We start from the raw sequence: 26,804 nt of genomic DNA, 5'->3' as shown, positions 1-26,804 counted from the left end.
CTATGGGCTTACCTACAGCCTGATCTTACGGCAGTGGTTCTCAACCTTCCTGATGCTGTGACCCTTTAATACAGTTCCTCACGTTGTGGTGACCCCCGACCATAAAACTACTGTCCTTGTTACATCATAACTGTAATTTTGCTATTGTTATGAATCATATCTAAATATCTGTTTACTGATGGTCTTAGTGACCCCTGAGAAAGGTTTGACCCCCCACAAGGGTTACACAGGTTGATAGAGACACTGTCAATTTCCTACCTAGACACCTCTAGCTTATGTCGTAAAAAGTAGCACAGCCACCTTTTGGTTATCTAACTGAAGTCTCCTGGCTTTGGTTTGGTTTGGTTTGGTTTGGTTTGGGGGTTTTGCTGTGGTTTGTGTTTTGAGGCAGGGTTTCTCTGCTTAGTCCTGACTGTCCTGGAACTCCATCTGTAGGCTGGGCCAGTCTAACTCAAGAGAACTCCTGCCTCTGCTTCCCAAATACTAGGATAAAGAAAGGAATGGGCCACCGAACCTGGCTCCGAAGTCTCTGGAAACCTAAAACTTTTCTCTCCAAATCAACACATCAAGTTTAACTACTTGGTGCTTATAATAGCAGTCAGGAAATAGATATGGAAGTCTGAGAGGAGCACAAGAGCGCCAAAGCCTGCAGTGTGAAATCTACACCACCCATTAGCCTGAATGAAAAAGAAAGCAGGAAAACCCCACACCTGAGGCGTCCTCTCACACCTACAGCTCCATATTCTGGGACATCTAGAGATTCACATATTCAAAGAAAAAAATATGTATCCTACCACATTTAGTAATTTAAATTAAAGCTGATCTATCGCTGGGCTGGAGAGATGGCTCAGCAGTTAAGAGCATTGGCTGCTCTTCCAGAGAACCCAGGTTAAATTCCCAGCATCCATAGGACAGTTCACAACCGTCTACAACTCCAATCCCAAGGAATCCAATACCTTCTTCTGGCATCTTTGGGCATCAGGCACATACGCAGGACACAGACATACATAAAAGTTAAACACCCACACATAAAATAAGTAAAATTAAAAATTTGAAGCTGATCTATTTTAACAACATTCTGACTGGTAATTCTGCTTACTTGTTTGTTTTTTATTTGGGGTCTTTTGTTGGGGTTGGGGGCAGTGTCTCAATATATAGATCCTGGCTGGCCTAGAATTCACTCTGAAGATCAGTCTGGCCTCGAACTCACAGAGATCCAAGTATTGGGACTAAAGATGTGTACCACCATGTCCAGTAAACTGTAAGTGAATGATTTAAATTGTTTTTTAAATAAAAAAGAAACAATTAAAAGAGGATGTACTTCTTTCCAAGTGTTTCCAACTCCATACAGTTGGAGTTGTCAACATAAGAACAGCATTAAGAACACCAGTCATGGGCTGGAGACATGGCTCAGCAGTTAAGAGCACTGACTGCTCTTCCAGAGGTCCTGAGTTAGAATCCTAGCAACCAAATGGTGGCTCACAACCATCTGAAATGAGATCTGATGCCCTCTTCTGGTGTGTCTGAAAACAGCTACAAGTGTACTCATATAAAATAAATAAATAAATCTTAAAAAAACAAAAAAAAAAAAACAAAAACAAAACACCAGTCACGTCACCATAGTAAATGAAGCAGCAGTGAGCACAAAGGGCTAGGTTCCACACATGAAATAACAGAGACCAGAATGTGGCCATGAAAACACTGAACTAATATTTCCATAATAAAAGGTTTATATCTCAGTAGATTTTCTTCCAATAATGCTAGACAACCTATATTGTAAGATAGTTTGATTTCTAAATCACTAAATGATAGCAGACAGTAGGTAAGATTGGGTAGATACAAAATAGAGAAAGGAACTGGATCAAACCCTACGTTTCTAGGCACTCATTCATCTCTAATTTTTTAATAAGTCCAGACTCCACAGCATACTTCTTTAGACTTCTCACCTCAGAACCCACTTCACTGCTCATTAGCACCAAAGGAGGCCTAACTCAAACCAATTTTGCTAATCATTACAATCTAGTAAAAGGATAACTAAAATTAAAAGGTTGAAGTAATTGGCTTAAATAAACATCCAGAAACCAACAGTGCTATCATACTTCCTCCAAGTTTGAATGGTCTTGTGCATACACAAGAAACAGATCAATTCCCTAGAGCCAAGTATGTGCCATCTGTGTCACAGGAGACAAGTTCACCATCTGATATGGGTGAAGGAAGTTGTACCAGTATGATCCTTGGGGAGCCAAGGAGATCACAGCTACTGGGGAAACACAAAAAGCCAAGAGACAAAACTGATACCCAAGGCTCACTGAACTAATGACAGTCATACCATTTCTGAATCAAGTGACCAACCTGCTACTCCTCTATCTTACAATAAACTTAGAGAGTTAAACTTCTACAGGGTTGATTTCCAAATACCTCACGACACTGATAATTCCTTCTTTATTTCCATGAAGGAAAAGCATTGTTAGTTTGAGAGATCTATAACATTTAATATTCTCACTCATTTTTCTTACACAAAATTCCATGACAAACACAAATCTCATTCATTATGAAGACTTTCTACTGTGTCATAAACATTTCCAGAGCATTTTAATTTATCAAAACTTTAAAAATAAGCTGGGCATAGTCACTCTGCTCCAGAGGCAGAGGCAAGAGGATCGCTGAGTTCCAAACAGCCATGGCTACAAGGAGAACTCTCAAAACAAACAAACAAACAAAAAAACCCTTTGAAAACACATTCATACAGAAGATCAGTTTCTTCAAAATGCAGAAAAGGTCTTAAGTCATTAGTAAAAATTAAAATTAAATTATGGTGATAATCTGTAAACTGTGCACATCAGCACTTTGCTGATCACATAATGAGTCCAGAGGAGAAGGGAGATGCAAAACCAAACTCAGTAAGAGAGTATGACTCCAAAGAGGTGGGGAATCAATGTTCTAGGAAGTTATGGGTAGATCCTGGGCAGCACCTCAGTCCTATTCTTAACTCATCCACAAGTCCCTAGGAATGTACGTGAAGTGAGGAGACAGAACAGTAGTGTGCCACCTTCATTCTCCTCTGTCACAGGGTTAAAACTTACTAATGGAGCCGGGGAGAGAACTCTGAACTTTCTAGTGTTTATTAAGACTTGTGTTTTATTCAAGGCATTTCAAGTATTGCAGGATTTCACAAATTTCCTACATATGAAAACACCAGACTGGGCTTCTCATCTCTTAAGGGAAAAATGACAGGAATGAAGGGCTCCAATGGTCTGGCAGGGCTAGGAAATGTGACCTGAGTGTCAACCACATTCATCTATCTGGTCCTCCCTATGAGCCAATCTCCTTAAACCTCCCAGAAAGATTAAACCCAAGACTGCTTCTTAAATTCAATCTTTCTCTGATTTGACCAATACCAAATTAACAATTAGCAGTAACTCTGACGACCTAAACAGTCAGTCTGCTGGGTAGGGCTGTAACCTAACTTCTCATGCTAAGAACTCTAACATGCCAGCCACGGAAGCTGCCCCTGACCACTGGTTACCTCGGCTAAGCTGGTTGTCTGTAACTAAGAAATGAAGGAATTCCCACCAACACCCTGCATGGGAAAACAACACTGCTCATCTAATTTTCATCACAGTTTTAAGCTGTCCCAGGACTAACAGTTCAGCCTGCTATTCACCTGGCAACCTCTGACACTACCACCTTATCGTGGCTGCTAGAAATAGTGATGTGTTCATGGGAGGCAAATCCAGTCGATGACTAGAAACAGGAAAGACCTAGAACTGGAAAGGTTTTCTATATAAGTTCGGGAACTCCCCAACTAGAGTTTGAAAAGTCTCACATACCAATCAAGACTAAATGCCTCAAATAGTTTAAGGTAATCTTCCCTTCGTTAGTGGAGAAAGAACAGTATCCAGTAAGATGAGTAACACCAGTCCATAGCATAAATCACTGAACAGAAGGTGTTTGGATGGGGGGCTGGGGGTTGTTTTTCATTGTTTTTGTGTATTTAATTGTCGAGATGGGGCCTTGCTATGGAGCTCAGCCCTCGAACTCACAAACCTTTGCCTCAGGCTCCTAAGTGGCAAGATGGTAAGCACATCTGTCTCTGAACAAAACTGTTCAGAACCTAATATTGTAATCAAAAGTAGCCAGAGTGACGAACAGGGTAACACAAGAGTCAGACATTTCAATTAATCTTTGAAAAGACCAAATTCTCAGCATTACCCAGACATTAATAGACATGCTACAGAAACTCAATGGCTCTAATAAGCCCATTTAAAAAATACATTCAAACACTAAAACATAATACCTCACATAAAATGTTTACAAGTTCTTATATGTCCATTACAGAATAAACTGAATATTTAGCTTTCATGTGAGAAATGTCATAGTATCTTAATTCATTTTGACTCTAATAGTACTGATCAAATAAAAGCTTATTATCTCATCTACAGAGACACCTACAAAACCATAAGCTATGATACTACACTATTATTCCCAAAGGCTTTCTAAAAAGATTATAGGTTCTGTTTTTTGAGACTGGGTCTCACTATGTAGCCCTGGATCTGCCTGACTCTGCCTCCGAGTGCTGCAATTAAAAGATAAGCCACCCCAACTAACTACTGGGTTTTAATTCTATTCTTAATAGACACCACATAAGTACAAAACTGCTACTCGCGTCCTGGCATCACAAAGATATATGTGTTCTTGTCCATATTTAAGGAGGAAAACCAATTTTTAATGTTTAGTTTTAACGTTAGTAATAATCTTCTATGAAGTTAAGAGAAGAAAGAGAATTGGCACACTGTTACAAGCCTGACACACTAAAGGAAAACAATGTCCAAGCTCATCTGTTCCTAGTCATCTGATGGTAACTCATTCGATACCTCTGACAGGCAGTAGGTGTCCATGTCCTTGTCTTCTCCTTTCTTTAGTTAAATGAGTCCCAGCTCTCCTGTGACTTCCTCCCTATCCTGTCCCTTGTCTTTGGAATGTGAACTGACAGCAAAGCTTCTCCTACTCTCTTTATTCTCATTCTGTTGTGCATGTTCATGTACACATGCCAACTTTCCCTATTATTTCTGAGGATAAATTCCTCTTAACTTTGGATATTGCAGGTCAAATGCTAAGTGCATTTTTAGTAACTAGCTAACAGCAGCTCTTTGGACTGCAAACATTAATTTCTACTTCTTCTGCACGGCAGGATATATACATTTCCCTCCATGTGTACTGCCTGGGAAGGACTGTCCTCACATTCCACACTGGCGGAGATCCAAACAAGACACTAGCCAAAAGAGAGCTCACAGTGATACTGTAACTGATTTTCAAATGGTACCAAACTCACTTTCATTCATTAGGGTCTAAATTGCAACGTTAACAGCTAGAAATGGCATCTTAGTCCTAGGCTGCCATACTGAAAGGTAACTGTCCTTCTGTAACCACGGGGATTTGGATCTGATTCCTCTCTGAGAGTCTCATGGAGTCACTACCAACACACAGGAAACAGAAGAAATAAATCGATGTACCTAAACAGTGTGGAAATAGTAAAATTCAGTTTCTTCAATACAAGTTACAAAGAGAAAAAAGATGGAGACCCTACGCATGATAGAGACTTGAGGGGTTGGGGATTTAGCTCAGTGGTAGAGCGCTTGCCTAGCAAGCGCAAGGCCCTGGGTTCTGTCCCCAGCTCCGGAAAAAAAGAAAAAAAAAAAAAAAAAAGAAAGAGACTTGAAGCACGGAAGCAAGCACACAGCTGGAGTCCAGCACTGGGGGGCTGGATGAGGCCAGCCCCGTCTACAAAACAAGTTACACGACAGGCATACAGAATGAGAACCAGCCTCAAAAAACCAAAAAAAAAAACAAAAAACCAGAGAGAGTGAGCCAGGAAGGGTCAGCGCAAAGCAGTGGGAGGGGAACGCTAAACAAATTAATTATAATACAGGACCTTATTTGGGTCTTAATTAAAACAACCCTATGTAGATGATTCTATAATTAAATCTGTGCCTGTGTTTATACACCAACGGTAATAACACATACATATGACAATCAATGAGCAACAACAATATATTTGATGTGTAGGTGTGTGTGTGTGTGTGTGTGTGTGTGTGTGTGTGTGTGTGTGTGTGTCTGTTCTTTTGGAAGCATCACAGGTCAAATCCAGGGCTTCTCACACTCTAGGCAAATAATCTTACCACTGATTTGCATTCCTAGTCAGAAATGGGGGGAGGAAGAGGCAGAGCATATGTGAGCATATGTGATAGTCAGAGGAAATCTAATAGCAGTCAATTCTCTCCTACCATGTAGATTCCAGGAAATCGAACTCAGTTCATCAAGCTTAGCAGCAAGCACCTTTACGCACTGAGCCACTTTAATAACCCAAAAACTATTCTCTAAAAGTAATACTTATTATGAGAAACCTTTTTAGAGGTATACTAGGATACAGACAAAATTACAAGTCTGATTTGCTTTGAAATAATCCAATGACAGGAAAGAAGTAACCCTAAAATAAGACTAAGGATGGGGGGAATAAAATAAGCTGGAGAAAAAAAAAGTTTCAGAGTATACTGGTGTCTGCCTGTTTGTAACTGTTAAAGTGTTCCATGGTAAAAAGTGACATAGCGTGCTCCAGGTCCCAGGTTACTATTTAGAAGCACCAGTGATAATAACAACATCATCATCATCAACAACAACAGAGTTAACACTTTAAAGAGAGATATTCTCATGCCCTTAGATCCTCCTTCTATCAGCACTCAGCTCTGGCTGAGTCTTTATAGCTCAACACGCACCTCATGAGGTACTTCATATACTCTTTTTTGTTTGTTTGTTTGTTTGTTTGCCCATGTATCTTTTCATTCATTCATTCACTCTTTGCTATACGGACTGAGGGAAACTGAGGGAAACTCTGATATTCTAATACACAGATAAGCCTTAAAAGCATATCATGCTAAGTGAAGTAAGCCATTCAGAAAGCACACATTCATTGTGTGCTTTTAATTGTATTAGACACTTAAAGCAAAAAGGTGTTTGAGAAGCTAGGAGACTGGAAAAACAAAAAAGTTCTTGACTAATGGGCTCCAGTCTGGAAACCAGTGGTAATTGTTCTTTAGCAGTGAAAGTACTTAATGCCACTGAACTGTTCAAAATGTTAGAAGTAGTAAAAAGGTATTCCAGCTTTTATTTATATATACTTTAACATAAAATATTTAAATTATGCTAAAATTTACTAACTAAATTAACATTACCCCAGCCAAACTAAAAGAAATCTGACATTGTGATCTCAGATTCTATGCATTTCTAACAGCCTCGGTGCAAGCAAATAGTCTTGGGACAGTGAGGAGACCTCATAGATGCTAAACAGGAAGGCATGCAGTATCTGTACCACAGCATTCCATCCTGAGGTTTTAAACTGTGCTTTGCCAATACATGCCCAACCAGTCACTCCCACTGTCTTCACCTTTGCCCTCCACAGGGAACAGGAGAAATATGAATGCTACGAATGTGGTCTAAGGCATGAAGCCACTGATTACCACCTACCTTACCCAAGTTCACAGGAGCCATCCCATACCTTCCTGAATGCAACCTGTAGCACACTCGGAAAAAAGTCTTTGGTTCTATAAACCATCAGAGCAAGCTGAAATCTGGATGCAGAAAGGTTGCAGTCTCCACTATCCATGACTTAGGACCTCAACATCAACAGTGGATGGCTCAATTTAAAACTCTCTTCACAAGAATAGTAATACATTTTTTAAAACCCTCTCTTCACGAGGCTATAAAGAGGGTGAACATATCAAGAGCACCTCTGCTCTTGCGGGGGACCTGGGTTTGGTTCCAAGCATGTGTCACCCTTTTCTGTCCTCAGACAGAACATACATAGGCTCAGGCACAAACACATAAAATACAGCTAGAAAGAAAAAGAGAGGAGTATGAAAGGAAGCAAAGAAGGAAACACTCATCCTAAAATAAATAAGCTGGTTTCATCCATCACCCATCCTTTTAAGGGTTAAAATTCCATTTGAAGCTTTAGTGGAGGAAAAAAAGTTATGAATAACCAAATTCAATTCTTACGTCTCCCTGTGAAAACCATAAAGTCCAGTATGATCCACATTCATCGTTTCTAAGTTACTTAGGATACATGCAGTAAATAGACCGCTAGTCCTCAGAACAAGTGGTAAGGCTGGCTTTCCACTCACCCTCTATGCCTGAACCCTCCACAAGCATTAAAAATATTTTCCCTTAAGTGACTTCCTGTAACTCAGCACAGCATATATCCAAGTCAGGAAAGCAACACCTCCCCCATCGCTGAAAACACTGTTGCTTCCACAGAGCTCTTCGATGTTTTCAAGAAATGTTCATTGTCTAGTGAGTCTGTCATCACACAAATGGCTATTTGATTAAGAAAGTAAAGACGAGACTTGGCTATTCGTAATGTGCTCATACAATCATTTCTCCAGCAGATCACAAGAAAGGACACATGTGACTCTCCCTTTTGTAACGTGGCTGTCACTATACAGCTCCCAGCTGCCCACCTGAAGGCTAGGAGTCTCCCTGTGGGTCTTTTGCCACGGCTATGTGCATGGGCCCAGGCATTTCACATCAATCCCAAATTGGAACTCTCCAGGAATATGGCACAATCCCTCTGGGTTTCCTGCAAGAACTAAACTCCCACCAAGGAGTGGTGACTCCAGATATTAAAACAAAACAAAAACAAAACAAACAAAAGAACCCACAGGCTAAAAATAAGAGAATCTCAGGATGGTTTTTACATTCCTCTAAACCTTAGGAACAACTGCCCCTCCTAAAACCTGCTACAAAAAACGTAAGGAAATACCCTTAAGATGCTCTACCAGTGTAAAATAAAGAGGTGGGCCTGGCTTTCTCTGTACTAGGCCAGCCCAGTCTACACAGTGAGTCCCAGGCCAGCCAGGACTAAAAGACCCCATCTAAATAAAAGAATTTTTTTTAAAAAAAACAGAGTCCCCAAGTAAAGAAACCCTGAAAACAGTTCCCTCCCCAAGGGAAAACGATTATCCCCAGAGGGAGTAGAGTGACATGGGAAGGTTGGCAGGTAGAAGGAACAGGTCCCTAAGTGACATGAATCTTACTGACGACTGTCAACCCCTCCACATCCAATTCAAGCCACAAAGCTAGATGGCTCTCACCTTCCCAAGCAAGCGGTGCCTCTGAAAGAAAGAAGTGGACACCTCCTTGCTAATTGTCCCCAAACGGTGAAACTTCACATCAGCATCAGGAGCTGGGTTAAGAGAGTGCAGAGCAAAAGAGGAAGGGTTGGTTCTGGGAGCGGAATCTCCGTGATTTGCCAGAGGAAACCGCACAGGCTCCAGACAGCAAAAGCGCCGGGATTTCCATGCAGCTGCTACGACAGGTGACCGGGCTGCTTTGCAGACACCCCGCTCACCCGCTGGCTGGCCCCGCTTGGCTGAAGGTGGGAAGAGCAGGAAAGAGAAAAAGGAAAGAGAGCCGCCCCGGGACCCGGAGGCCGACAGAGCAAACGAGGGACTGTGGGGAGGCCGGGCCGGCGCAGCCCGTCTCCCCGGGAAAACCGGTGGAAGGGATTTTTCTGTCTGCACAATTAAGGAGAAGGGGGGAAAAAAAACATGGCTCCGAGCCAAACGCCTTCTGATTTACACACGCACGCCCGAGCTCCTCGGTCGGCCCAGTTCCTCGCACGCCGGAACAAAAGGCGAACGAGCTAGCTAGGCGCCGGCCGCCCGAGCTAAGGGTCCGCTGAGGAGCCCCGCGCCCGCCGCCCCTGCCGTGCCCACTGCCCGGCCCCCGCCGCCCGGGCCCTCGCGGCCGCCCATCCCAGCCTCACCTCCTTAGCGGCCGTGGCGGCGGCCCGGTGCCTCTCCGCCTCCGCCTCCGGCAGCCCTCGGCGCCGCCGCCGCCGCCGCCGCCGCCGCCGCCACCTCCCCCCCACCCCCCGCGTCTCGGCCGAGACTCCGCCTCTCTCGGCCGCCGCCGCGACCGCCAGTCGGGCTAGGGGAGCACGTGACCGCGCCACGTGACCCGGCGCCTCCCCGGTCGGACCCGCGGCGGGTGGCGCTGCCCGGTGCGCGCGCGCGCGCGGGCCCGGGAGCGGGGTGCGGTCTCGAGCCTCCCACGCGCCGCTCGACTCCCCAGACTCTAGCACCTCCCGCGTCGCCCGCCTCCGCCTGGGCGCCCAGCCTGGACCACTCACCTCCTCCAGAGTCCTCACGCCCGATCTTGTCAGCGGGGGCCGGAAGTGGACATCACGCCTTCTCCTACCCAGACAGAGCCGCTGCAGAGCACACAGCGACTCGTACTATGAGCAACGTGGCTCCCCTGGAAACAGTCATTCAAGTGTCTTCGGCGGTGCTGCTGCTGTCACGTCAGTACCCCCTCCAGTTGCTTTCAGGGAGAAACGAATCCATAGCGTCATTTTAAGTCACACAGGCACAGTCTCAGCCTTTAGCGCCCCCCCCCCCCAACACACACGGTTAAATTGATGTGCTAAGAACGGAAACTTCAGCCATCCCTCGGTTTTCCACTGTTACAAAGAAGGCGTTGCTGGGTGTAGAGAATGCGTGGTTGAAATTTAAAAATAGACAAGATCGCATCTTTCCTTGAGGCAAGGCTAAGAACAGTAGACACTCTTCCCAACTGTTAGGCACTGTTTCCTATTTCTGAGCATCGGCAAACGTTAAAACCATTTTACGGTTTTGTGTGTGTTCATTTGTTACAGACAGGGTCTTCTCTATGTAGTGTAGGCTGGTCTCAAACTCAATTCTCCTGCCTCATGAATGCTGGGATTTCAAACCATGCCTAGCCAGTTCCTGTTTTAAAATTATCCCACCGCTAATTCTATCAGAAGTCTGAGTAAGAGTCCATCGGGTTCTACAACTCTGTGCTTGAGATTTTACGAGTGCTAACAAATGTTTTGGTTTCTGGTTTTGAGCCTAGGTCTCACTATGTAGCTTGGAACTCCGTGTAGACCAGGTTGGCCTGGAACTCACCGAGAGCCACCTGCCTGAATAGCATGGTGTTCTTTCAATTGTAATCACTCTTCTACCAACACTGTATTTTTAATTTTACTATCTTTTGCCTTCTATGCCTCACCCGACTCCTTATCCCTTAAAGATCTATTCTCTTTCGTGACACTTTCAGAAGGTGGGTCTCACTCAATCTGTTAGGTCAGCTGTGAATCTGCATTTTGTATTTTAGAAACCTTTCTAATTATGGAATGAAGAGAGTTGCCTCCTATTTAGAAATCTGGGGCAACTGGGAGCCCTTAAAAGGAAGATTTGGCAACAGGACCCTTCTTCTGGCTGCTGAAATCCCACTGGCCCAGTATTTTTCATTTTCTTATGTTTAAAATGCTTTTTTAATATTAGTGGGAGAAACAAACATTTATTTAAAGATTTATTTATTTTATGTATACCAGTCCACCATAGCTGTCTTCAGACATACCTGAAGAGGGCATTGGATCCCATTATAAATGGTCGTGAGCCACCATGTGGTTGCTGGGAATTGAACTCAGGACCTCTGGAACAGCAGTCAGTGCTCTTAACCGCTGAGCCACCTCTCCAGCCCCAATGAACACTCTTTGTTCAGTATTAACTGGCTTTCCCTTGGGTCTAAGTTCAAGTTTGACCAATCCCCCTATTAAGCTGTGAGGAATGTGTGACATTTCTTTGAACATTACATTCTCTGGTTAATAGTATCATGACACAGTGTAACGTAAGTATTGTGTACTCTCCGGTGTGTGACTGAGCCTCTGACCCAGGATGGGAACAGCAGGATGGTGAACACCACTGCACTGCCCTATCCTAAAACTGGTCCAGCAGGTGCAGGGCTCTGCAGTTATCACCAGTAACTGGTTGATCCCTTTACCTCTCCATCCATCTCTTGACACCCGATCACATCACTGAGATTACCCAGATCCTGGAACCCCAGAGATCCTGCCACTGAGTCTTTCCTTTCTCCCCAGTATGCTTGTAGGTATCTCCCCTCCCTCCTGGCTGTAGCCAAATTTAAAGCCCAAAGAATTGGCTGATTCAACCCTTCAGGCACCAAGGTATTCAGCACAGGCACATGGAACCCGGATCCTAGACATCGGGAGATGGCAAAAGAGCCAGAGCTTTTGGAGAACAAGAGACAAGCCTTTGGTCTCTCGATGTGTTCTGAGAGCCAAAAATGTTTGTGCCAACTTAGACTTCATTACTGGAAACACAGCATGCCACACAAAGAATAAAATGCCCACTTCCCCTGGACTGCCCTGAGCCAAGCCACATCCATACAACACTCCTACCAATCCTGGGTGCTACCAGTCACATACAAAAGGATTGAGGTAAGTGTGGGGCAAATGTCTTAGAATACTATAAACCAGTCATTACAATAGTCCTATAATGTCAGACAGTTTTCACAAGTAGCGGTCGAGGGTGAGAATATTTAACCTCAGAGAAACATAAGCTCTGCTAGTGACCCTGTGCTTGAAAGTAACCACAGTGGGAATGGTATTCCAATGCCTTCTCTTACTGAGCCCCTACTGTAGACCAGGCTCTGTCCAGAACAAAGTTCTGTGGCCTTGAATCAGATAGAAAAGATCCTCTAACAGTGACCATAGAGGATGTGGATAGCCGGCCTTGACCATGGCCTTGGATCTGTGTGCCCATTTTCTTTCTCTGATGGGCTGGGCTGGACACTCAGAACAACTCCAGTTCCCATCTTCCCCTGTGCCTCAGAGCTGACAGCTCCAGTCAGCCAAAGCCCCCTTTTCCTCACCCTCTTCAATGCATCCCAGAGCCGAGTCAAACCTGGACCGAATGCCTACAACCAAAACCACTGCTTGGCTCGCCTTGGAAGGGGAAAATGGGAAACAGGAGAAAGTGGCTTTAAAAGTGAGAACCAACTTTTGTGTTTGCCCCTTTTGTCCAATATGAAAGCAGAGAGGAGGTGGTCAGGGTGCCACGCTTGGCCTGCATTTGAGACACCTTTCTCCTTCCTCACAGTGTGTGTAGCCTTTCACTGGTTTAAAGGGCATGACCCCGCTTAACCCAAAACACCTTTATCTGTTTCTAGAAATATGTTAACAGTGCCTCACTTCTTGCTATTGCTTGTTGTTTTCTGACAGAGTCTCACTATGTGTCATAAGCTTACTTGGAACTCAAGGTCTTCCTGCCTAGTCCTCCAGCATGCTAGGATAACAAGTATATGCCACCCGGTCTGGCCCTTGATTAGCAGAAGCCTCTAGAAAGGAAAAGTTATTTATAAAAGAAACTCACATTCCTATAGGAGAAATGAGAGCAATAACCACTAGGCTCTTTCTTGCATAGGACTGTCAAAATCAGTGGCTGAGAGGCTGGGAGCACTGGAAGTGAAGTTATTGAAAGCAGGAGATGAGCTCTGGTGAGCGTGTGTATGGCTGTGTTGAGGCTCTAAGGTTATGTGCTGGGACAATTTTGACCCAAACTTGCCATCTAGGAAGCAGCCACCACAGAGTTGGCAGCTGAGTGCTATAAAGTCTGAGGCTGAAGACATCGGAGTAACGTAGCGGAAGTGAAATCAGATAGCAAACACACTAAACACTTTGTCTCACCAATTTTATCTAATGCATTTGTTCTATTGTATTTCATTTTTGTTTCAACCACCACGTGGAAGAAGGACTCAAAACTCCTGAAGCTGTAACAGAGATGGACGACGGAGCTCAGGGATGGACCATTGCTTTGATTCTTTTTGTACTGCTGTGATAAAATACTCTGAGGCAACCTACATAACGAGGGGCTTACTTGGGCGTATGGTTTCGGAGAGTCCTTCAGTCAGAATCATGGCAGCATGGCGACTGAGAGCTCACATCTTCAACCATAAGCAGTAAGTAGACAGAGTGAACTGGGAATGGCTCTTGGCTTTGGAAGCCTCAAAGGTTAGCCCCAGTGACATAACATACTACTTCCAGCAAGGCCACACCTTCTAAATTTACCCAAACAGTGCCATCAACTGGTGACCAACTGTTAAAACGTCAGCGCCTATAGTGGTCATTCTCATTCAAAGCACAGCATGCATGCTATGAGCCGAGTCCAATCCTCAGTCCCACTCCCAAAATAAAAACACAGTTTCAGAAGAGCAGATGGGGCTAGAGAGATGGCTCAGCAGTAAAAGTGTGTGTTCTTACACAACCCTGTGTTCACTTCTCAGTATCCACAGATCGGCTCACACACATCCGTAACTCCAGTTCCTGACCTTCCCAGGCACCAGGCATACAAATGATACCCAGACCTACATTTAAGCAAAATGCTCTTAAGAGTTGGGATGCCGAGATTTACAGCCATTATGCCCAGCTCTGATTTCTGTTGTCAGTGGTAGTTTGGGGGTATGCCTTTTTATTGAAGTCCACGAATGAAGAGAAGTAGATTTAATTTCCTGACTCGTGACTTTTGCATGGTCTAGATTATCTATAACAGGTGATTTTGCTTCTGTTTTTATGAAGCCATGTGAAACTGAGGACAAGGCTAATAATGAAAAAGGTACTGTAAGGCATGACTATGCAACTTTATATCCCAATCAAACAAAACTATTAAGTACCAAATATAAAGTACAAAGTAAGTTTGCAAGGGCTAGACCTCTCTGCACCTTCCACATCGAGTTTACCTCAGTTTACAAGGAGGAGAGGAGAAAACATTTTAAAGTTTAATTTCTACTTTTATCCATCCTTCCTCTTTCTGTCCCTCCTACACTACTCATTATCCAGTCCAAGATACAGTTTGTAGTCAGTTATATAATACACAGGTAACTTGGTGCAGTGACTCAGCACATAAGAGGTAGAGACAGGTGGAGCTCTGTGAGATATAGTCCAGCCTGGTCTACATAGTGAGTTCCAGCCAGGACACAGTGAGACCCAGTACTCTACTTAATAAGGGCACTTAAGTGCTTTAACCCCCCTTCTAGTGCACCACCCACCAGAGGTAGTAGAAAGGGAAGGTTAATAGGGAAAAAGAAGATGTGGACCTGTTTAGAAGTAGTTCTTTAGGTCCGATCTAATCTTCAATGTCTGGGTAGCAGCAGTTCAGTTCACAAGCTCCATCCATTTGCAAACACCAAATCAGCCATGGCAGTTCGATCTAGAATGAACCTGGAGGCTCTGTCGATTGGCCTGAATCTGCTGAAGCAGCAAGAAGCCCCTGGAACACCACCAGAAGTTCTTTGGTGTGTCTCTCTCTTCAAAATCACAGCAAATGATCAGCAAAGAAGGCAAGGCAACCAATGCCACACAGTCTGGGCCACTGCCCGTTGGGTTATAGTTATACCGTCTCCAAACTCAAGGCTGCTCTCAAGTGTCCACTCCAGCAAATCATCACATACCCTTTTTTCCAGGTAGCTTCCAGAAAAACACCATGTGTCTGTTCTCAGCAAACCATCCTCCCACATGTCTGCTTCAGTAAAAACATCCTCTCATAAGACAGCTTCCAGAAAAACATCACATGACACAACTACGTCTCCAAAGAAACCAGAAATTTCCACTTCCATTCCCCTCTCTTTAAACAGCTCTGCAGTAAGCTGAGGTAAACTTGATGTAGAAAAGTGCAATGCTACTTTGAGTCCTTAATGTTTAAGCCTATAAAGAGAGAAGTATAAATCCCACCTGAGAATGGCTCAACAGTGCCTGCCCAAGATACAGTATCTGTGGCTGCTGCTGCCATCTTGTGACCAGGAGAGGAAGTAGCACACATAGGGCTGGGAAACAGAGGTGGCCATTGGGTCATTGACTCTTAGAAACAGCCTTTCTGTGTATGTTCCGTTCACCTTGGCAACCTTGAGATGTCTGTATTTAGGGATGATAAAATGCTTTGTCGATTTTAAGTTTGCCTCCTACTTAATTACAAAATCTTTCCGGCTGTTTCAATATACACTGCGTTCTGAGGACCTCAGAGATCTTTACATCCACCCTAAGTGTAACGCCAGCTGCATGGATTAGTGTCATTATTTACCCTGAACTCCACAAAAAGGCTTTAAAGAGCAACATGGAATAAAACCTAATATAGGAACCATACACGAAGTCAATAGAAGTCATTAGATTCTAAAAAAGCAGACAAGCAAGGTGTGGGAGTACAAGGTACAGGTCTGTAATCCAAGCACTTAGGAGGTAAAGGCAGGAAGATAAGGAGTTGAAGGTTAGCCTGGGTTAGTTTGAGTTTGAGGCAAGCCCAGGCTACAAAAAACCCATTCTCAAGACAAAACCAAACAAAGGAAGCAGGCTACATGCAGCATATACTCAAATCTACAAATATTTAGTAAAGTCAGCTTTATAATTAAAACTGGGCTCTTAAACCATTATCTTTTTTTTTCTTTTTTTTCGGAGCTGGGGACCGAACCCAGGGCCTTGCACTTGCTAGGCAAGCACTCTACCACTGAGCTAAATCCCCAACCCCTTAAACCATTATCTTTGTTGTGAAATGTTTAGTTTTTATCTAAATGCTAGCCATTTTCATTTTAACCAGAAAAAAATATAAAAAGATCTTTTTATAACTGCAAACTACAGACTTGAAACATGATGCTCACCAATAGAATGAAGTTTCAGTTATTCTCTATGTAATTGCACATTGCTCCAATGAGAATGGTTTATTAAGTATTTAATCAGTAACTTATACACGAATAAAACCAGACACAGGGCAGAGTACAGTGACTTATGTATAAAGTCCCAGTACTTTGGAGGATGAGGCAGGAGGTTTGCCACAAGTTCAAAGTAGCCAGACTGCACAGTGAGCTCCAAGCCGTCATCAGCAATGATGTAGGACCCTGCTTCAAAAACTGACAGAAGAAGAGAATGTCTGAGGGCCTATTTAAGTGCTATTTAACATTAGACTATAGAAGTGAGCAATGATGTATCTACCCATGTTAAAACAACCTTACAGCCACAAGATAATGCATGAATTTCTATAGCAAACTATAGACAGTCCACCATATCCTTTCAGATTAGAGCCCGTCCACCTAAGTGGGGCCAGATAACTGATGCTTGCCCATGGAACAAACAGCCAGAGTCGTTGAATCTGGCTTCCGATCTTTACACTCTTCTCCTGTCAGCCAGGTAGCTGCCAAGAACTTGAAGCCAGGGAACAAGACTAAGCAGAAAGGGGCGAGTTGCCAAGTTTCCTGTGATGGAAAGAGCTGCCAGTCACCAAGATGCCTACATAGGTCCGCTCAAGCAGTACAAAGTAAATGTTATGTTGTTAAGCCTCAGAAAACTGTAGCCACTATCGATAAATATAAATACTGACCCATTTTGAACCATGAAAGTGTGAAAAGAGTTAGAGAAATGTTTAACCTTAGGAGAAAGAGAAGGGAGACTCACATTTACTGTTTTCTCCCCATTCCTAGTGCTCAGCATACTAGCAGGTAACAGTTGGATTGTGTGAGGCACATAATCAACCAGTGGACGAGTAAATGAAAGAAAACTTTAAAGGAAGAAAAATCCATTTTGGCTCATTTTCCTACGAGTCAAGCAAGGCTCCACCTCTTAAGTTTCCAGAACCTCTCAAAATACAACTACGAACTAGAGAGCTAGGATTTACACATCAGCCAATGGGAGCACATCTCATAGTCAAACCATAACAGCAATCATATAAAATCTATAATAATCTGGACCAAAGCAGCACTGGACCTTGGTGGCAAATGTTCTAAATACTCACCAAACAATGCAAGTAAGGAGGACTAGGTCGGGGCTTCAGAGGAGGGCATTTATCTGGGAGGACTGAAGCCGAGAGCAGACAGTTTCCTGGTACAGATGTGATGCTAGCGTGAGATGATGAAGCTCAAGCTTGGGAATGTGTGAGATTAGCATTGGCGCCACAGTCTCTGACTGTTAAATAGAGCAATGTGTGTGTTCACCGAGGGGTCTCCCTTCAGCTGTTCACAGTACTGAGCCCTGGAGAAGCAGAGATGGATGGCTCAGCAGATAAGGTTCCTGAGGACCTGGGTCTGATTCTCAGTCCACATGGGAGCTCACAGCCACACATATATATATATATATGAGTCCAGCCCCAGGGGAGCAGATGAAGTGTTTAAAATAAGTAAAAACTGTAAGACTACTGAGCACGGCTCAGCTGTGCATTCACTTTTCACCTGGCGAGGAGGCGTTCGGGCACTTTTCACCAGGGCTTCTGTACTCTGCGTGCCAAGAAGTGTAAAGAAGTGCTCCCCGTTCTTAGCTGCCTTATCGGAGGCCAGATTCAGTGGCTTGTGCCACTGGCAAGTGTCGTCCCCTATTACTGAGCCACATGCCCCCACCCTGCTGTCTGAGTGTTCTTTAAGATTTATGCTCATGTGTATGAGTACACTGTCTCTCTCTTCAGACACACCAGAAGAAGGCATCAGACCCCATCACAAATGGCTGGGAGCCACCATGTGGTTGCTGGGAATTGAACTCAGGACCTCTGGAAGAGCAGTCGGTGCTCTTAACCGCTGAGCCATCTCTCCAGTTGTTCTCCTCCTCGTCCTCCTCCTCTACTTCTTCCTCCTCCTCCTCTTCCTCCTCTACTTCTTCTTCCTCCTCTTCCTCTTCCTTTTCCTCCTCCTCTTCCTCCTCCTCCTCCTCTTCATTTTTAAACTTGGTCTCATGTATCCCACACTGCCCCAGACTCACTATGTAGCTGAGGACGGCCTTGATTTCTTGATTCTCCTGTCTCCCCACTACATGTGTTACTGTGACTGGATGTTTTTAAGTGGAGGGATGGCTCGGCAGTTAAGAACACTTGCGCTTCTGCAGGGGTCTTAGATTTGATGCCTCACATGGCAGCTAAGAACTCCAGTTCCAGGGGACCTGATGCCCTCTTCTGGCCTCCAGGGGTACCAGGCCTGCACCTGTGTACTTGCAGGAAAACACTCCTACACATAAAATAAATAAATAAATAAATAAATAGATAGATAGATAGATAAATAGATAAATAGATAAATAGATAAATAAATAAATAGTTTTAAAAATCCTTATATGTCAATGAGCTTCAGATTATATACTAAAGCATTATCATAAACTGCATGCACAGTGCAGGACATAGCAAGGGACAGTAATGAGTGTCAAGTAGCATAGCAATAAGAAAATGTTTGTGTTTGATATTACCTTCTTTAGAAAAAAAAGGTATACAAGAAAAAATTCAGGAGAGAAAACAAAACTGGCAAGCACTCACGTCTCTAAAGTAGAATTCTAAGTATGAATATTTGCCTTAATAAGACCGAAGGGTGGCCCGCACAGTGACACACACCTATAATCCCAGCACTAGGGAGGCTACAATGGAAGATTGTCACAAGTACAAGGCCAGTCTGGGCTACAGAGTGAAAATCCTTAATAGACAACAATGATGTAGCTCAGCTGTTCAGTTGGTAGAGTACTTGCCTAACATGCATGAAGCCCTGGGTTCAATCCCTAGTACACCATAAACAATGGAGTAGAGAGAGGACCCGTAATCCCAGCACTCAGGAGGTGGACACAGGGAGATCAGAAGTTTAAGGACATCCTCTGCTACATAGTTTGAGGTCTAGGGTACATAAAACCTTGTCTCAAACACAAAAACAAGGGCCAGCAAGACAGGGAAAAGCACTTGCCACCAAGCGTACAAACCTGAGTTCCATCCCCAGGGCCCATCCACATGGAAGGAGAGAACTGACTCTTTCCAGCCGTCCTTTTACTTCCATGTGTACTAACACACACGCACGCGCACACACGCACACGCACACGCACGCACACACACACACACAATGTAATAATTTAAACTAAGTATAAAGCTTGACATTAAAAGGCTCAATAAGACAACACTAGAAGCTACTGTCTAGAAAAAAGTTGATTTATATTTTACTTACCTGCTGCATTTTACTGACTTTGACACATTTCTTGAGCAGTATAAGCTGCCTTGCAACTTGAAATTCGTGAGACATGTCCACTTTCCTTGACTTGATTTTAAGAGCTATGAGACAGGTAAGATGGGAAAACCCGTAACACACTGTGAACGAGCTTTAGAAAAAAACTACTAATGTTGTCTTCATGTAAGGATAGATAATGAACACTTTATGATAATTACTCTGTTTTAAAGGTGTCTGGCTGGTGAGAATATGCTTTATGACTATATACGTATATACATATACACACACAAACACACACATATCATACAGGGACTGGAGAGATGGTTTAGATGACTTGTGTTCAGTTCTTGGGACCCACATTGGTTGGCTCACCGCCACCTGTAACTCCAGCCCTAGGTGATCTGGCGCCCTCTTCTGGCCTCCACTAGGAACTGTATCCACGTGCACATTCCACACACAGACACATATGCATAATTAAAAATAAAAGCTTAAAAACCCCTATGCATTCTATGTAACTCTCCCAAAACATACACACACACGCACACACACACATGCACACAGGCAAAGAAAGAATAAGGGTAGAGTAATATGCAAACAATGATAAATTTGAGTCTGGGACCAAACAAGCTTTTATAAAGTCTTCTGTACAGGTGCATCAAACGAAGGGAAATATTTTTGTAATCTCCAAGTATGGAAGTTTAGAAACTAAGAAAGTATCCTTTTACCAATTTAAATGTAAACACATTCTTATGGAACTTAAGCCTGAAATCCAAGCTAAATTCATTTAATGCAGTGCACCACTTATGAGGAGAAAAAAATTATGTATGTGGATACCATAGATAATATTTAAAATATGTAAAACACACACACACTTTCCAAATATGACCCAGGGAGCAAAACTAGGACAAATTCTAGTATTCTAGGCATGGGAGATCTCGATCCCTGATCTTTAATATATGCCTGTGCTTTAAAACCTGTTGGTTAGAACTCCTCCTACTGGTAAAATGTACTCAATGTTATAAATCAGACTCCAGAGAGGGGTTCTGTTACCCACTTAAGACCCTGTCAGCCAGGCCCTGCCATTTTGTAAAGCGTCTTCATTTTGTTTGAACTGTGATTACTCCTGAGACTGCAGTGATTTGGTTTCCAGAGTCAAAGTAACTTATTTTTCGAGATTCTTGCTTTCCCTGCCCTAGTATCTAGTCAGAGCCAGCCTGACTGTTGGTCACGTGGCACAGACTATTCTGCTTTCCTGTAAAGGAATGCCACACTCACTGCACTGGGCTAAGGAAAATAAAAACAACTGGGGGCCCAGGAAGTAGGAGAGAATTGGGAGTGTCAGGGTTAAGGGCTTCTGGTGTTGACTACCATCAGTACATTAAAGCGACAGGGACGATGGGAAGGTAAGAGCTTGGAGAAAGGGCAGGAATCGGGTAGATCTGTTAACTGAAGCAGCCTCAAAAGGCCCCTTCCTTAGAGGCTTCCCTAAGGAAAACTGGGATTCTTCGACTGTGTTTAAGATGTTTCTTAGATTTATGTGTATAATGTTTTGACTGACGCCTGCAGAGGTCAGGAGGCAGCATCGGCTGTCCTGGAATGAGAGCCGCCATGTGTGTGCTGGGGACTGAACCCACAGTCTCCACAAGAGCAAGCGTTCTTAACTGCTGGTTCTCCGCCAGCCCCCTCTTCCACCTTATTTCTTGTGAAGTGATTATTAGACTTTGAAACTGTATTTGTCCTTTTGGATTAGGTGACATTATAAAGTTTGTTCACATTAATTCCATAGCTGTCATTTGTCTTTGGTTCTCAGGTTCCCCCAGAATCTGGGTACAAAGGAGTTTGGAAGATGTTGTGGTAAATTTAAAAAAAAAAAGGCTAAGTCTTTTATCTGGTGCTGGCTCTGGTACCTGTGGGGCTGCCTGGCACTACAGGGTACTTTTATCTCAGCAGCTCCATGCCGCCCCCAGGCGGTCCTCAAGTCGTCCCAGTGTGGCACCTTGCCACACTGGTCCCTAGAGTTAGGTCCAGCCCCGTGGGTCTGCATGGAACTAACCATAATTTATCTCTGGTTAGTATCTCCCCTGGCCGCTCTCTGCTGGCCGAGAACTGTCTGGTTCCAGCTACCGGGTAAAATATTCAACGAACTGCAACCCAACAATCAGATTTACATGTTAAATTCTCAGTCCGCAATACATCCACACAATAAACTCACAACCAACTGATAAAGATATAAACTGCCCACCTAGGTAAGATGAATTTGCCTGCAGAAATCCTTCCCTTAAGAAATATTCATCGCTACCTTGGCAATTCAAGACCACCTGGATCTGGGTCATCCTTCTCCATATCCATCTTGTTCTCCTTTTCCTTCCCCCTTTCTCCCACCTTACAAAAGCTTTGTCCCCACCTTATATTTTTACTGTCCAATCATGGCCTTGACCTACTTGTGCCAGCCCTCACCTGCATATTAATATCAACCTACAGGAAGACATTAGGTTAACAGACATAGAACACTGAAGCACCTTCATCTGATCTCTTGATGGTCATTCTTGTGGTTCCATGAGTCAGCTAGCTTCCTCCCTTCCTTCTTTACTCCATCCTCTCCTTCCCTCCTTAGTGGTCGGCTGAATTAAATGTAGATGATTCCAGTTTTGTTGGCAACACTCAGTGTCATAAGCTGGAGGTACGGATATGTGCCTTCCGTCAGGACCGTCTGGGGACATCTGGCCACTATCACAGAACTTCTTCACAGCCTGTCCGGCGTAGTGCTTGTTGGTCTTGCAGTCCACGTGAATGGTATCTTTTACTCTATCTTCAAGGCAGATTTGGTGGGCACTGGACACCTGATGATGACACAGTGGCTAAGCAGGGGCTTCCAAGGGTTTCTGGAAGTCCCAGGGTCTTGGACCACCTACTGGGAAGCATGGCCTTTTAGTTGCAGCTATAGATGTCTTTCAGCACTGCCTTGTCACCAAAGCCTTTGCTTTGAGCTTTGGTAGAGCAAACACTTGCTCCTTCACTTCATCAGTCTCAGAAAGGCAAGCCAACCTCCAAATCCCACAGTGGATCCCACACAGCAGTCTCTCTCCAGCATTAGTGTGCATAAACTCCATCTGCTGGACTCAGTAAGGTGCAGCTTCCGGTTTAGAATGGCCATCTACCTTGACGCCACTGCTCCTGGTCTGGAGACCACTCTTGGTCTATCATGGCTAGAGGATTTTCTGATCCCTTCAGCAGTAGCACAAAAGAAATTGGGAGCTCCTCAAACACTTGGTTACTAGTGAAAAAAAATTACTTAAAAGCCTACTGCTTCTCCTGAATTATGAGCCTGTGGAGGCCATCCTAGGATAGTCTGTCAGCTGCCAATTCTTTACTTGCCAGGGAAGATGCCCCCGAATGTGATAACCAGTATCCTAGGAAGACAGCAAAGTGCAGAAGGAAAGAGGAAGAACATTCGTTCATTAGTTTGAGGTCATGGAGTTTGGAGGGCAAAATGCCAAGAACTCCTGGAGACTCAGGGACTCTCTCCTGTTAGAGGATGACTAAGATAACCCAATGGTGACACCTTTTGTATTCAGGAGCTCTTCCACAAGGCACTGCTTCCCAAAGTGTAGCATTCTCAAGATCACGGTAGGACAGCTGTTTTCAGGTCTGTAAGAGTTCTGTTCTCTAAACATGCACAGGCAGAGGCAGGAGGATCAGTACTTACAGGCCATCCTTGGCTAAAGAGGACTTTCTGTTTTCTTTCCAAAAATGCACTGACTACAAATTATAGGTTACAAATAGAATGTAGTTTGATGTACTCATCAAGACTAACAGAGACTTTCTTCTCCATTCCATGTCCTGTTGAAGTTCAAAACATTATCAAGACTTACATGAATTCTTCATTTCTTTGTATTAGCTTTGCCTATCTCTAGTTTATCTCTATTTTTCTCAAAGTGAAATAACTCTCCTGCTTTATTTTAATAGAACATAAATAACATGTCCAAAGGCCTTAATAAATGCAGATGTCACTGAGAATTTGAGAAAGACAGAGGGGTATGACAACCACACAGACAAGCCATATGAATATTAAATTATCCTTCATGATGCCCACATTATAATCCCAGGACTCAGGGGGCTTTAGTAAAAGGATCTTGGGTTTGAGGCCAACTTAGGCTACACGGCCAGTTCCAGAATGCAGAAAGACCCCACTTTAAGAAGCCATACACTGACAGGGCTTAGTAGTTCTATAAATTACACATATTAGGAGCTAAAGAGATAGCTAGTTCTCTGTGGTTAAGAGAACTTGTTTTTGTAAAGGGCCTGGGTTCAATTCTCAGTGCCTACATGGTGGCTCACAGCCCTCTGTAATTTCCAGGCCCTCGTGTGGTGCATATTCATACACATAAATCTCAAAAAATACCTAAAGTAGTTAATCCCAGTAAACAGAAATGATGAAGACATCTTGCAGTCAATATTTGGAAACTGACACCCTAAGCAATTAAGAGTGCCACAATTACTGTCATCTGTCAAAGGGTCCAAACCATGCTAATGGCTGTCAGTGAAGAAGGTCCTGCGACTGCTCAGGGAAGCAGTTATCTAATTAGTGGATTTTAACAGAAGCTGGCTCCTTGCTGGGTAGGCTCAGCACTTCTTTGGCAGTAAAAGGGAGCAGATGTGTGAGAGAACCTACTGCAAACACAAACCAGCTTCAATCTACTGCACATCCTGGGCTCAGCAGAACCAGCAGGGAACCCCTCTGGCAAGGTGGCTGCTTTAAGCTTATCTCAGAAATCTCAAGTATGGCTAGGTCTGGGCTGAAGACAGGTATGAGCATTTAAAGCTCCCAATGTGACCCTAATATACTCAAGCAGTCAGAACTTTGCTGTCTCAAGTAGAAATCTTTTTGGTTTTTGTCCTGTAAACATGTGAGAGGGAGGCATATGCTTACAGGACACAGAGGACAGTCTTTGAGTCGCTCTTGTGGCCCTCAGGATGGCTCAGTGTGTAAAGGCACTTGCTGACAACCTTGGTGATCTGAGTTCAATCCCTGGAATCCATATGGTAGATGATGAGAACCAACTCCAACAAAACTTTGACTTCCCCATGATACACATGCCCCCTGTGGGACCATGAGAGGCAGCCTGGTCCCCAGTTGAGCTAAGCCTAAAAGCCCTGGAGACCCTGAAGGGACCAGGCCCGTCACTAGTTGCAGTTCCCCCATAGATTTGTGGCCATCAGTCACATAAGAGCAACGCCCCAAACCCCTCCTTATGGAGATGAGGAAAAAGATGTGACCTGTGGTCACAGAGTCTCAAGACAGATTCATGCTAATGAGATACATAGAGGCCACAGACACTCCTCCCTGCAAATGGTATTTAATCTCAGGCCCACCCTGAGAAGTGGAGTATGGTTTTCCACATCCACTTTCCACCATAACAATAAATTATTTAGAACCAGAGACTCTCTTTTCATCAGGATCAGCTGTGGGAAGCCATGGAGCAGGCCTTTGCCTACAGAGCCACTGTCTAATCTCCTGTAGAAGGCCTCTCTGCACTTCCAGTCACAACTACCAAGACCACGCCTGCAGCCATCAAGCAAAGGAGCACTCCTGTCCCTGCCCTGGACTTGACCTAGCCCTCGGACCCAGAGTCCATTCTCAGCTCTTCTGAGACTTCTAGCAGTGCCTGGGTGTCTAAGAGCCAGGGAACTCCACCACCCCAACCTCTTTACAGGCTCCGGGACTCCCCGAGCCAGCAAGAGCTGTACCACCTCTGACTGCACTTTCCCACCCAGAGTGGTGCCCTGGGGCCCAGCACCCGCTTGGCACAGCATGGGACAAACATAGTCAAACTCCCTGCCTCCCGCTTCTCCAAGCGGTGGCAGAGTGGACATGGCTCCCGCTCAGCAGTTTTGATAACAAAAGACTGTGCAAATTCACATGTCCAAATGGTCTGGTCTCACTGGGATGGAGAAAGACTGTTATATGTTCTTAGAAATTAGGAGTTACTGAAGGTGTCCCCAAGAGCTGGGATTGTGTGGTGTTTTCTCCTTTTGGTTCCTTTTCTTAGTCTACTACATGGGGTGTGTACTATGTGTCCCCTACTAAAAACATGTTCAATTAATAAATGAGGAAAAGCAAGTGGGCCTTACCTTCATTTAACAAGAAGCACAATGACAAGGAGTAACTAGTCTAAAGAAAAGGACACTGTGATAGAAGCTCAGGAGCCAGAGACAGATGGGAGCAGTACAGGCAGGTCTGCACTAAAGCAAACCAGGTGACTTCCAGAATGAATGTGGGATAGAGGAACGCTGGATAGAGAATGCAGGTCCTGAGGAAAGTAGGCTGGGTGAGGGGAGGAAGCTCTGCTGTTCACAGCCAGCAGGGTGACTGTGGTTCACATTACACACCTTATTGCACTGACTTGACCAACACATGGTATATATGGATTGGATTACCACAATAAATATGTACAGTTATTATATGAAAGTGTTAATAATGGAGAAATAAGCAAGACCACATTTTTCTGAATAAAAATATTAGTTTTGTTGCTGTTGTTGGTGTTTTGTTTAAAGACAGGCTCTCACTATGTAACTGTAGCGTGTGGAGTTTACGCTGTAGACCAGGTGAAGACAGACCCACTCACCTTTGCCACCTGAGTGCTGGAATTAAAGGCATGTAAAGTTTTAACTAAAAACTTGGGGAAAGACAGGTATAGCCATAGAGCATTTGCCCGCATGTCTGAAATCCTGGCTTTAATCCTCAGTACTCCCAACTCCCACCCTCAAATAAAACTTGCCAACCTAAATCTTAAAAAGAATCCTCTGCCATCTACAGCAAAACCCAAATTTTAAAAGAAAACAAAGGAACTCAGAATGGCACATACCTATTATTCTAACAGTTGGAACAATACAGAGATCCTGTCTTTCTAGAAAAAACAAAACCCCTCACATATTCCAGGGCAATGAGTGATATATATATGCTCTGGCTAAGTCATAAGATTTCAAATAAA

General features: G+C 44.0%; 1 protein-coding gene and 1 long non-coding RNA gene across 7 annotated transcripts in view; one reads left to right on the top strand and one right to left on the bottom strand.

The window, feature by feature from the left end:
- Tulp4 (TUB like protein 4) overlaps nucleotides 1-15,343 on the bottom strand; it is a 135,771-nt gene extending 120,428 nt beyond the window's left edge. The window contains exon 1 of one of the 4 annotated variants that reach the window (XM_063270684.1): nucleotides 14,971-15,343. The gene's annotated coding sequence lies outside the window, so the exon portion shown is untranslated. Of the gene's footprint in view, nucleotides 1-9,146; nucleotides 9,719-9,820; nucleotides 9,950-10,186; nucleotides 10,327-14,970 lie in introns of those variants that run through there. The other 3 variants (XM_008758737.4, NM_001109137.2, XM_006227887.5) reach the window with 3 other exon arrangements.
- Nucleotides 10,218-26,339, top strand: LOC102551377 (uncharacterized). 3 transcript variants are annotated; one of them, XR_010059016.1, is made up of 4 exons: nucleotides 10,218-10,357; nucleotides 11,957-12,316; nucleotides 13,627-13,836; nucleotides 25,270-26,339. It is a non-coding gene; the product is annotated as an uncharacterized LOC102551377 (long non-coding RNA). The 3 variants fall into 3 exon arrangements; XR_010059015.1 differs by lacking the exon at nucleotides 25,270-26,339 and adding an exon at nucleotides 15,337-15,822; XR_005497974.2 differs by lacking the exon at nucleotides 25,270-26,339 and having other exon boundaries at nucleotides 13,630-15,822.
- The last annotated feature ends 465 nt before the right edge of the window (nucleotides 26,340-26,804 follow it).

This window comes from Rattus norvegicus, chromosome 1, assembly GCF_036323735.1.
Source record: "Rattus norvegicus strain BN/NHsdMcwi chromosome 1, GRCr8, whole genome shotgun sequence".
NCBI lineage: Eukaryota > Metazoa > Chordata > Mammalia > Rodentia > Muridae > Rattus > Rattus norvegicus.
Note: the sequence above shows the minus strand (reverse complement) of the source record. Positions and strands in the feature narration are given on the sequence as shown.